This window comes from Temnothorax nylanderi, unplaced genomic scaffold, assembly GCF_030848795.1.
Source record: "Temnothorax nylanderi isolate EJ_2023f unplaced genomic scaffold, tnyl_v1.0 TNYL_tig0010_pilon, whole genome shotgun sequence".
In the NCBI taxonomy this organism is placed as follows: Eukaryota; Metazoa; Arthropoda; class Insecta; order Hymenoptera; family Formicidae; genus Temnothorax; species Temnothorax nylanderi.
In genome coordinates this window covers 1,090,385-1,097,942 of record NW_027249072.1, presented here as the reverse complement: position 1 = coordinate 1,097,942, position 7,558 = coordinate 1,090,385, and the positions used below count along the sequence as shown (strand labels likewise).

Sequence of the window (7,558 nt, the reverse complement as noted above, 5' to 3'; positions counted from 1 at the left end):
ATTTGCAGGTTAGGACTCGATATATAATAAATTAAAAAATAATTTAACACTCACCGACACCGATGCGCAACAGCAGAGTTGTGAACTACGTTGATCTGTAAAATACAAATATATCCAAATTATTACAGTGTCCAAATAAATTATATTTCAGAAAAATTATTGCGCACGCGTTAAATTTTTTCATTTTTTAAATAGATATTGCAAGTAATTATCATTTCTAAAAAAGCTTCAATTATTATTCAAATAATCCAAATAAACAATCCAAACTAACGGTATACAATAAACATAAATAATACTAGAAATAATAAACAATATAAGAAAAATAAATTACCTTACAGTTGCTCCGCCGTTGCCTGATGTCTCCCAGACCTCCTCCTCCTCTCAAGTTTTTTCGTTACACTCGCGAAAATATGGCTAATTACGATCGCGTGATATCTTATACGGCACTCCCGATATAAATATTTATTACTAATGAACCGTGTATCACCGTTTTTCTTACTTCGTTCGGATCCTTCAGTCCACCGATTCAGATATCTTCGTATTTGCAGATTGTAGAGAAATCACTGCGAAAAAAAGACAAATCACGATATAAGATAAATTCAAATCCAAGCATTAAGAGCTATTATCACTTTAAACATTGCAATAAGCCAATTCTTCTGTCTATCCCGTTTCGATTTTTATTTTAAACGAGCAAAACGCGCGAAGTATCTGCTTCAATAAACGGCCTCGATATGATACGAACCGTGCGAGAATTAATTGACCGAGCGGATTGTTAATAGATAAGGAAATGGTCGCGCTTGGTACTTGTTACGCTTTTTGAAAGATAATAACGCGATGGTACATGGTACACGGAGCAGCTCGTGTCACTGCCTACCTGACCAAGTTGTACGAATGATAGAACGGTCCGCCTTGTCTACACGATAGCATGGTGACCTTATGTACACAAATACGCTTTACGGCATAAGTAACAAACGCCGCGCTTGTGCTAGTGAGTTCATCATCACGACATACTTTAATATAAAATCAATACGCGCTGAATATCTGAATTATTAATTAAAACGATTGTTACAGTAATATTCTCCGTCACTTTAATCATTCAATCCAGCGATTTGTACATTCCATACTCTCAATCTGAACATAATCGATTAATTATGTTTAGGTTGGCGAACAATTTAAAGAGAGCAATCGTTAAATATCGCACTAAATATTATGAGGAAAGATTTACACTTAGATTCCTTATCATTTCAATTTTTACTTTAGACAAATAAATCACGTGATAAACTATTTCAATAAATACTTTGTCTCAATCTACGAAGCGCGGCGAGTTAATTGCTAGCGCGGGTTATAGCAATTAAAAGTGTAATAATTGTGAGAAACGATAGTATTTGGAATTTTCTTAGCATTTTTCGCGATCGCGTTTCGAAGATTAATAACGTCACAGTGGCCCGCATCACTACCTTTCTGCTCGAATTTAGCTGCGAATGATAATGCGATGATTTTGGGTACACAAATCGCGAGACGTACACCGCATGATGTTGTGTATGAAAACAGATGCTGATGCACGAAATATTTAACGTATTACAAAATAAACGTTAAATACTCTTTGTATTTTTCGCATTCCTAATTAATTTTGATAAATAAATTATTATCGCATATTAAATTTGGTGTATATTTGAAGAATAAAATATATATCTCACTTTGATGGAAAAGGTACTTGCGCGAACTAATTTATTACTATCGTTTCGTGCTAAAATTTTGTTTTCAGAGAAAAACAATTCTGTAATTTTAATAAATCGAGAAAATTAAATTAAATCGTTGAAAAAGTTGCAAGAGCACATTTGTTTTTCACTCTTTTTAGGACAAAGAAATTTAAAAAGATAATAACAATAAATTATAGTTTCTATTTTTTGATCGCATAGAAAAATAAATTTTATTTTTCAAGTTAAGATTTAATATTGATTTATTTGAGATACAATAATTAATAATTCAAATTTTCATTTAACAAAAATACTAAATAACTTGCATGTAATAATTAAAATTTGTTATTAGCAATTAGCCTGTTAAACATTAACTGATCAATTTCGATCGCTAATTCGGAAACTGTTGCAATCTCGACATTTTTATATTTTGATTTCAGCTCTAATTAATTTCCAGAATATGTTATTAAAATATTGAACGATTATAAATGTCTATAAAAAATAAAATGTAAAATATTATTAATAATTGTTAATATAAATTGCAGGTGAGCTTATTAATAAATAAAAACTGACTATACTGAACAAGCTAGAGCTGATGTAACGAAGCTTTTACTCTGAGCTCAAGTTTAAATTCGCCACTGCGACGAATTGCAATCTGTATTTTCGACGAAACTGCGCGATAAACCGAACTGCAATTTCATGCATACGTCATCAGGAATGGTAGGAATCGTCGACAGTGAACGTCACGTGCGACGTATGTCGATCGTCGCCGAAATACACGGAAATTCTCCCGTTGCTCCTAGACGCCTACGAATGGCTCGTGAATTCCAGCAGAGAAGCCGATGCCGGCATTTGGGAATTATATATCGATCGCTGATCGATCGATGATACCAATGAAAGCGATCGCACCAAACGGCTTGTTCTACGATATCAATCCAACGAAATTTAGCATTCCGATGTATAGTACAATTAGAGTAGACGGGAACGTCTAATAGGATAGGAATTTTATGCCATGATTTAATACGACATTTGTTTAAATTTACAAATTATTTATTAATGTATACAATATTTTATTAATCTGTGCTTATATTTTATTAGAATTTGCATATAAATCTATAATATAAAACTTTTAATTATGTGGCTCGCTAAAAAAAATTAAAGGTCTTTATTTATGCTCTTGTTAGCAGCCTTTCCTCCGATTACATTTAATCAATTTCATTTTTAATAAAAGTTTATTTTTAAATTATTGTATAAATAAACAATTTAAATAGTTAGTCAACTTCGGTTGTTTTAAGCGTAAAATTATTAGTTTCAGTTTATTAATTGTAAATTAATCAGTGTAACATCCCCGTGATGCCAAAAGTTTTGCGTTAAACACGAGATTGCACGCTTCATTGTCCACTTACTTTCTCAGATGACGATCGCACCTGATCGAGCGTATCAATTTTACAGCGAGTCATGGCTCTACTGAAGAACTCTGGGTGGGACTTGATTGTGGCGCGAGAATCGATCGCGTGAAAAGACGAGGGGAAAATGAAAAATGATGGTTTCGACAGTCGAATTTTGTCTTTATACGCACGTTCGGATTTTCGGCTTTAAAAGCCGTTAAACGTCGGGAGGGGAAAAAGGAAGTCGCATCAATGATTCAATATTTACGCACAATGCCGATAAAATTGGTTTTAAGGGCCCCACCCGCGACAATAGGTCCGTTTTATAGAAAGGCCCCGAACATTTCCTCGCGCATATTTCTTGAGCCGACACCGTCGCACATGAAAAACCATTTGGAACTGCGTCACGGAACACACTGAATAACATGAGTCTTGCATTGCAATTTCGCGCTTCTTCTTTCTCGTGGCCTTAACTAATTGCGTGTAACAGATGTATTTTCGTGACAAAATGTGACGCAACGTTTATCGATTAACTATCCTGCTAGGATTCTTCGTGGGTGTTCTGATTTATACACATAAGAGAATGTGAAGTAAACACTAACGATGACTAATATTGTGTATGAGAAAAGAATTAGGATTTTTTTTTTTTACTAGGCACGATGTTCGTATGAATACGTTAAGTATGAAAGGGTTCGTTAGAATTTAATTATCGTGCATGCATAGAAGATGCCGGCACGTTATAAATTACCATTGACCCCTGCTAAGATTTTAATGATATTATTAGGAATTGGATTTTATTCTTCATAACGAGTCTGAGAAATATGACTCTGCTGTAAAAATGTAGATATTTAATTTCGTACTTCAATATATATCGAGAAATATAATATTTAAAATAACTGTTTTGGTCATTAATTAATAAAGAGATATTATTGTATCTTTGCTTAAAAACAAATATAAAAACTAGATCCATTTCGTTTTTTACTATTTTATTTCTTTTATATTGTTTTACTTTAGTTATGAAATAAATCCATTTTTCTTAGCAACAGAATTTATGGCATAACTACGTATCTATATATGTATATACATATATTTATGTATCTATGTGCGTATCATATAATTTTCTCGATATACTTATATATTGATTGGATTACGTATCCGTTTATATGAATAAATAGTGCAATTAGTACGATTTAATAATCATAAAATTAAAATCTGTGATTTAATAAACTTTAATTAATTTTAATTATTAAATAATTGCATTTATATGTTTAATTATATGTTAATTAATTCGAATAATTATATAAACTCTAGATTTCACAATTATAATTCACTGTTCTCTTCAGAAATACGCATTTTTTATTATATTGATATTACTAATTACGATAAAATACTTCTCGGTATCGTGCATCGGGAGTGTGTACATGTTAAATTACCAGCATTTTAATAATACTTAACGGTGATACATAAATAATTTATTTATTTAAATCATGGCAATGCGTCATAACGTCAGCGTATCTTTTTGCATATCGGGATATTCCGTATGTCAACGTGAAATGCTATGAGCTTTGCAGACGGAAATTTTTATGCGCTTAGCATCTAAATTTTATCGACGGCTTACGAGTATATGTCTCGTTCGGTCGGAGAAAACTCATAAAGCAACATTTGGCAGCCCCGTTGTCCATCGCACGCTCTTCAAAGATGCACTCGCATCGTAAACGGAGATACGACCGGGTGGCGACGTGACCCTCACGAAAGATATGCGACGTAACTCTTGCCGCATGCATGCATGCACGCACGCACGCACGCATGCACGCACGCACGCACATATTATGTCGCGGTTATCACACTGCCGCATGTTTCACCTATTCTCATTTTTTCCTATATTATTTTTTTTCCTTTCTTCTTCGAGGCGCAAATGGATTTTATGTCGCGGGTTCGTTGAACCGCCCGCGCCACCGCCGCCGCCGCCGGACGCGATATACTTGATCGTTAAAATAGGAAATACCCGGCGACCATGCAACGTAATGAAGACCGCGCGTTATATACTCTCTTTCTGTCTCTTTTTTCCTTTGTTAGAGTATTACGTGACACGTGGCGAATGTCCGCGATATTCACACGCGAGATACGAAATGCAGAGACTCGCGAAACGGATTAGATCGAAGATACGCGGATAATCGCTCCTCGAAATGGGACTGTTTTCACGGACTGTCTCAGATCCGATTGCACCAACGACTTTGATTGATTCTTTGAGACTCGTTGCTTTATTTTGTTGCATCGACATTGTGTACACGTGGATTTAATACTGTAAACTTTCTTTCATTTAGTGTAATCGTTGTGATAAGATCTAAAGCAGTAAAGTCATTTTATTCAATTAATGCATTTTTGTGTAAATTGTCTCTAGAAACTTTTCTCGTAATTTCTCTCAAACTTACGTGTTAAATTAAAACATTTTAATTTATTTTGTTCTTTGTTTACATCGCGACTTATGCATTGTTATTTCTATTTATTTAGAATAATGCATTAAAATATAATTTGATTATCTATCAATTAATTTGAAATAATTATTGTTGCCTTTTTACAGATTTACAGTTAAATTAGTGCAATCAATCCTTAATCCTTATTACAGGTTCATTATTTAAAGAATAACTTTTCGTTACATTTATTATTAACGTAATATGTTTTCCTTAATTTTCTATGAACGAAATTACATTATATACAAATAAAAGCATATTTTCAACATATTTTAGTAATAAAAAATAAGAATTAGCGTCAGATATCATTTATTCGACTTTCTATTATTTAAAACAGAATCTATTGCTCTCGGTCGTTTTGAAAATAGAAATTTCTGACGAGTTCATAAATTCTTAATGCGAAAGGAAAAAATACGTAATAACATGTTTTTTAAAGAACGTGAAATCGTATTAGTCCACATGGAATTAACGCTAAGCTTTTCGAGATTTTTCATTTATTAACCCTTAAATGCGTAATTTTTTTACAGCATTCTGAGTATCTTTAAAACAAATGACAACCTTCTGGACCTTCCAGAAGGGAAAAAAGGGCCAAAAAAGACCCTTTACAGGTGCGCAGAGCCGCGTGTTTTCAGTTCAGTTCCTCTTCATAAGATAAGAGAGATTACATGGAGCATCGAAAAGTCGCTTTGCATATATGCAAAGCTGCGCACTTAAGGGTTAAATTTCTGTTAGCGGGATTTACTCACCGGTATCGTATCACCGCTTGCTGTCGCAACACACTGACACACTCCCGCCGATTAGTCCTAGAACAATATATCCAGTGTTATTTCTTTCTCTTTGTGCCGCGCAACGAAGATCGCACGTAAAAATAGATACTCACCTGCATCGCTATTATTGTATATCCTTCTTGCCAATCGATTCGTCGTCGCCGAATTTCGTTCCTTTCCTGATTCGCTTCCATTCGGCGGGCGTTGTTTCATTCACTGATACGAATCGACTAGAGAATGATTTCCAATTCTATTTCTAATCGTAATTTTCTACTTCTAGTTTCTAATTAATTCTAATTCTAATCGTAAAACTATAATTAATTACACGCACCGATGCAGCGCAGCGTTGTCCGCCATTTGCTAATGCGAAATCCGTGGGAAAGCTCGATTTCGCCGTGCGTTCCGTAAAGCCTGTTCTACAATGGACGTAAAACGCTAGTCGCAACGTTGTCGCGACTGCAGCCAATCAGAAGTGTCAATGGTGTCCATTGTAGAATAGGCTTAAGACATCTAATTGCGATCGCGCGATTTGTCGAACACGCTAATGCTTTCCGATTCCTGTGCCGCGCCGGCGATATTCTTTCGGACGGATAAAAGACGGATAGATTTGATCCGATACTCTCGATTTAATCCTTCAACTGACTTTTGTTGCGAACGAGTTAAAATTCCGTGACGCCCGCCGCGTCCCCGCGCGAGTAACTTCACGCCGAGGCGTGAACGAACGTTTCTTTACTGCGCGGCGTAAATTCTTACTTGTATAATCGTTGCACACACCGTGTGTCTCTCAATTAACGCCCAAGCCCAAATCAACGCGTTTGTCATCTCCGATGATTGTATAACGCGCATGAAGCTCGCTTTCGACGGCGGTAAATGCGATCCGGCGTTCCTGGACGTTTCCCGAGCGCAACTCGGAAGCAACGACGGAAGCACCCGAATCGTTACGAGGTAGCCTGACACGACGTGATTGCGCGGCAAATCGCGATTTGAGTATCGCGGAGAAATACAGCTAATCATTTCACGGTATAATTAGCGTACGATGATCTCGTCGAAACTCTCGATGCGCGTGATTTTCGGTAAACACCGGTTGAAATTACCGTAAAAACAAACCTGGCGGATGTGTGCCGTGCACGAGACATTAATTAAGCTCATTTGCGCGTTGTACACATTATGTACGTACGTCAATTCCATTGCACGAACGCTAATTATGTCACAACTGTCGTTGAGATTTATTCCGA

General features: G+C 35.5%; 1 long non-coding RNA gene across 1 annotated transcript; it reads right to left on the bottom strand.

Moving 5' to 3' along the window:
• Positions 1–337: 337 nt before the first annotated feature.
• LOC139787489 (uncharacterized) lies at positions 338–7,009 on the bottom strand. The gene is made up of 4 exons (XR_011722649.1): positions 6,655–7,009; positions 6,437–6,553; positions 6,303–6,359; positions 338–563 (listed from the first exon to the last, which is right to left on the bottom strand). It is a non-coding gene; the product is annotated as an uncharacterized lncRNA (long non-coding RNA).
• Between the last annotated feature and the right edge of the window lie 549 nt (positions 7,010–7,558).